The sequence below is a fragment of the Lynx canadensis genome, chromosome A1, assembly GCF_007474595.2.
Source record: "Lynx canadensis isolate LIC74 chromosome A1, mLynCan4.pri.v2, whole genome shotgun sequence".
NCBI classification, from domain to species: Eukaryota; Metazoa; Chordata; class Mammalia; order Carnivora; family Felidae; genus Lynx; species Lynx canadensis.
In genome coordinates this window covers 55772245-55778244 of record NC_044303.2, presented here as the reverse complement: position 1 = coordinate 55778244, position 6000 = coordinate 55772245, and positions in this window count along the sequence as shown.

The following is a 6000-nucleotide window of genomic DNA, read 5'->3' as shown; positions in this document are numbered from 1 at the left end:
TCTGGCTATGCAGTGTTCAGAATAATGAGATTCCTGGAGAGAAGAATACCTTGTATATTTTTGCTGAGCCTACTAATTCAGGCCGGCCTCCAAAAGCTGCTAGTTCAGCACTATTCCACTCTTTATAATAAGAAACATGTAAAGCAGCCTTCACTATACATCTTTTCCTTGGGCAAAAGAAAACAAATGGCTAGAATGTCCTTGAGAATTATACTCTTCCCTGTACACCAGGATTATTTCTTAGTCATGGGGTACTGATTTTGTAACAATAGCATTGACAATATTAACAATAAACAATATATATTGCATAATATGTCTCAGGCTCATTTAATGCTCACAACAACTTGATAAGGCACATGTGATTTTTATTTTTCTATTTACAAAGAGGAAACTGATGCATAGAGTTTAAAGTAACTTATCCACAGTCGCTCACTATAAAGTAGTTGGCCAAGGGGCACCTAGGTGGCTCAGTCGGTTAAGTGTCCAACTTCAGCTCGGGTCATGATCTCATGGTTTATGGGTTCAAGCCCTGTGTCAGGCTCTGTGCTACCATGTATCTCTCTGCCCCTCTCCCACTCATACTCTGTCTCTGTCTCTGTCTCTCAAAAATAACCAAAATTAAAAAAAAAATTATAGAAAGTGGTTGGCCAAGTATTCAAATTCAGTTGGCCTGATTCAAGAATGCATGCTCTTAGCCCTCATAACATAAATCTCCCCACATTAACAAAATCCTAAATACTTTATTTTGTTATTTATGGATAGTGTGGTTGTATTTCTGGCAAATAAAAGACTTCTAGTGCCTGTGGAGTTCAAACAAATTGAGCCAAACAATAAACCCAAGTGTTAATACTCTGAGATCAATTTAGTGTAAAATTTTTATCATCTTCAAGACTAATGCAGCACCAAGAAGACAGAACATCTGGAAAATGAAGGTGAGAGTAGGTCAGGCACAAGAGATTGAATTTTGCTAACTCTAAAAGAAATTCAGATGATTTCAAACCAATATCATATGATTTAGAATGGACATATTTCAAAACTCTGCCATACAATAGTGAAACACTATATCATGTAAATGGGACACACGAAAAATTTAACATAATGTAAACATCATCATATGTGTTTTGTGCCCTTTTCTGGTCCTCCACCTTGTACACACTAGTACTTCTTTTAATTCTTTCTTCAGTGACAAAGTACTTTGTGTATGCTCTATTCTTCCTATACTTTTTAAATATTTAGATCAAGTACACAATATACAACAAAGGTTTGAAAGTGGAATTTTAGTTATCAACTATTCAGAGAGGAGAGAGGTTCAGCTGTCTTTCCGTTAAAAAACAATTTTATTCCCTAGGTTTGCTGGAAATCACAAATGACTGGCCAGGCTGAAATATCTATACTTTATCTCTGGTAAGAAGCATATACTGGTCATGATTAAATGAAGACCTCTTAGTCTTCTCTCATCCCCATTTCATCTAGAGTGTAGTAGCAGATGACCAAATTGTGAGCTATCTCCAACTCATAAATTGAGTTGAATTTAAGCTAGACAGCTTCAAGGCTCCCTTTAGTTTGATGAGCCTTTAGAAAAGTGTTTTCTGTTTGTTTTTGTTCTTAAGGATTCTAGTCCCCAGACCATGTTTCCTTAAAGCATTTACCTTAGAAAATTTGCAATTGTAAATTATTTCCCTGCCCCTTTATGATGTAAATCTCTCAACCACAGAAACACCTTTGTCAAGGACCTAGAAGCTATCTGTTTTCAGTGCAATCACTGAGGAAAAAAGTGGACTAATCTTCCAGTCTCTATGCAAATTAGCAAACACATGTCTAATATTCTTTACCACTGCAGCCCTTAAAAATTCTATTCCCTTTTGTTTCACTGGAGTTTAATTCAGTCTCTCTCCACTCTTGCAGTAGGCTTCGATAAAATCTTCCTTGCCTGTTCAACTTGTCTGGTGCAATTTTTCTTTGACAGATTTTGTTACCAATGCATAGTATTTGGATAATTGATTTATAGATAACTTAATCTGAACAGAAGTCCCATAAGATCACTCTACCTTTCTTGGCAAATAATTCTTTAAAATCTTTAATGAGCGTTGCCTAATTCTAAACCATTTAAAATCTATTTTTTAAGTTTATTTATTTATTTTGAGAAAGAGCACTGAGTAGAGAGGCAAGCAGACTCCGCACTCTCAGCACAGAGGCTGACACTGGGCTTGATTTCAGGAACCGTGCGATAATGATTTGAGCCAAACTCAAGAGTCAGACACTTAACCAACTGAGCCACACAGGTGCCCCTAAAATCTATTTTTAATGACCATTTTGAACATGATTGTGTTTTTATTGTTGCTATTGTTTTTCTCTTTACATATTCACCACACAGCTATCATACATACACAAAAGGAGAATATAGAAAAGCTCTTAAAAGCTCATTATTATTTCTTTCCTTATATTAGTTGTCAGGGGTAAGATTGGGAGGTACAGACTGCATTCCTTATATAGGAAGTTATACATTCAGCCCCAAGCAATACAAAACAAAACAAAACAAAAAAACAACTGTTTTGAATTCTTTTAACCAGTAGAATCTTTTGTTAGTTATGTTATTTTAAGTCCAGAGATAAGCCTTGTAAGACTACTGACTACTCAAAGATGTGATTAAACATGTCCTCCTCCTGTTTTCCTTCCCCACTGATCTGGCATATGTTTTTTTGTTCTCTTGGCCATGACAGCCTGCTGCCAATTCAGTCATTATATACCATTCAAAAGGCAGAAGTGGAAGGGGCGCAGCATTAAATGTTGAAGGGTTGAAGAAGTCTTTCCTGTAAGTTTCTACTTTTAATAAACTTTCCTGGAAATTGATAGTGACTTCAGCTTACATCTGATTAGTGAGAATTGGGTCATGAGATAAGCCCCAACTAGAAGAAATTCTAAGTGAGTCTATGTATTCAAGATCTATGGTAGATGAAGTCAAGAGAGAAACAGACTATGAATAATTTTAGCACAGTCAATCCACAAAATCTGCTTTATGCTTTTATTTATATTTTATCAACATTTTGCAATATAATTTACATTAAAATTGCACCACTGTAAATATATATTTTGAGTCATTTTCACAAATTTATGTATTCTTGGAACCACTACCCAGTAAAGATAGAGAATATTTCCAACATCACAGAAGGTTTCCTCATGCTCCAATGCAGAAAATTCCTCCAATTTTTAACTCCCGTCTACAAAACTGATTTGACTTCTGTAATTATAGATTATTTTTTCTTGTTCTAGAAACTCAAATGCATAGAATCACATAATACACACTCCTTTGTGTCTCACTATTTTACTATGATTATTTTGAGAGTCCTCCAGGAAGTTAGCTATATCAGTAGTTCATTACTTTTTATTGCTAAGCAGTATCCTTTTGAAATAAACATCACAATCTGTTTATTATTCACTCATAGAAGGATACATGGGTCATTTTCAGCATTGAGGAATCATGAGTAAATTTGCTATATTCATATACAAGTTTCTTTGGTAAATTCCTGGTAACTGAAATTTCTACATTATAAGTTAAGGGCATGTTTAATTTTATAAATAATTCCAGCCTGTTTCCACACTGGTTGCACCATTTATTCTCTCATACACAGTGCACATAAAGTACAATTGTTCCACACGATGTGGGAAACAAAGGCAGAAAAAAAAATTAAATTTCCTTACAGTTTACAGCCCATTGACAAGTCCTTGATACAACAAGAGTGATGTTCCTCTAGGAACTCTGTTGCCTCAATGATGACACTTTGCTAAGGGCAAAAGGCAATCTTAGCTTAACATTATCCTGACCTCCAGGATCCTGGAAGTCTACTTTAACACATAAAAAAGTTCCTTTGGAAACTTCCTCTACCTCAATCCCCCAAATGTATGTTAGCAATCATCCTCCAAGCATATGGACTACTGACTTACATCTGAGGAGTCTCATGAATGAGTTTTTACTAAAAAAGTAATACATGCCCTTTTCCTAACAATAGCTGGCCCCTCAGGATCCTGGAAACCTTGTTTCCAAAAAGGCTTCTGCTATTCCTAACCCCTTCCCAACTTGAAAGTATATAATTAGCCACTCCTCTAAACCCCAGTGCAGCTCTTTCTGCTCAGAGGTCGTGTCCTCATGCTTTAATAAAGCCACCTTTCTTCACCAAAAAGGTTTCAAGAATTCTTTCTTGGCCATTGCCTCTGAACACCAACATTTTCTACATCACACACCCTACTCAGTTGTTGCTATTTCAAGCTTTGAAATTGCAGCCATTATTTTTTAAACTTTTTTTTTTAATGTTTATCTACCTTAGAGAGACAGCACTTGAGCAGGGGAGGGGCAGAGAGAGAGAGAGAGAGAGAGAGAGAACCTATGTGATGGTATCTCGTGATTTTAATGTTTCTCTAATGACTAATGTTATTGAACATCTTTTTCTGAAGAATGTGTTCAAATCCTTTGCCCACTTTTTTTGGAGGGGGAGTGGGGGGGGTAGGCTTGTTTATTTATTATTGAATTATACAACTTTCTTATATACTTTGGGTACAATTTATTTGCCACATATGTGTAGTGTGAATACTTTCAGTCTGTAGCTTTTAATTTTTAATACAGTATTATGAAGAATAGAAGTTTTAATTTTGGTAAGTCCAGTTTATCATTTTCCTCTTACACTTAATGTTCTTTTTAAACAAATTAAGAAATATTTGCCTACTTAAGTGTTGTAAAGATATTCTCCTAAACTTCCTTTTCAAGGATTTGGAATTTCTTTTACCTTTAGGCCTATGATTCATTTATAACTAATCTTCCTGTATGGTGTGAAGTAGGGGTTGAAATTCAATATTTTTTTCTGTACATATATCTAAATTTTATTCAACACCTCTATTTTATTTATTTTTATTTTACCATACATTCCTTATTCAATTATGTTGGAACATATATTTAAAATCAACTGAATATATTTGGGCCCATTTCTGGCTTCTCAATTCTATTCCATTTCTATATGTCTCTCTGTACCAGTAGATTATATTCTACTTATTTTAGCTTTAGAAATAATTTCAACATCATTTAGTCTAAGGCCTCACACTTTGCTATTTTTTATTGAAAAATAAAAAGTCGTGACTATTCAAGCTTGTTGATTTCTCCTTCCCCCCAATTTCAGCTGAGATTCTGAATGAGTGTTGTATCTATACATCAATATCTAATAGACTTCTAAATATTTTTTGATATGTATTTTGATGTATATATCATATATATATATATATTTCTCCATTTATTTAAATACTTTTAAATTTTCTTCAGCAATATTAAAATATTTTTATTGAAAGGGGCTTAAACTAATTTTGCTAAATTTATTCTTGAGTATTTTAGTGTAATTGTGAATTCTAATTTTTTAATCTATGTTTCCAACTGTTTGTTTCCAGTTTATAGAAACATATTTTCTTTATACGAACCTTACATCTCTGACTTGACTGAATTTCATTGTTTTGCTAATAATTTATTCTTTACCATCTTTATGGCATTTATTTTATTTTATTACCTTGTTTTGCTGGCCAAATATACTGTATAATATGAACATAAGTGGTAAGAGCAGATCTTCTTTCTTTCTTTGAATCTTAGAAAGAAAGCATTTAGACTTTCACTATTTTATATGACACTAGCTATAACATTTTTGTTGATACATTCTGTCAGATTATGTAAAAGACCTTCTAGGGGCTCCTGGATGGCTCAGTTGGTTAAGAGTCTGACTCTTGATTTTGGCCCAGGTCATGATCTTGTGGTTTGGTTCGTGAGATTGAGCCCCAAGTCACAGAGACTGTTGGGATCATCTCTCCCTCTCTCTCTCTGCCCCTCCCCTGCAAGCACATACACAAGCATGTGCTCGCTCTAAATAAACAAATAAATAAATGTATGTATGTATGTATTTTTTTAAGAGAAAAAGCCATCTGTTCCTAATTAATGCAGAATTTTTATCACAAATGCTTATAGAATTATAT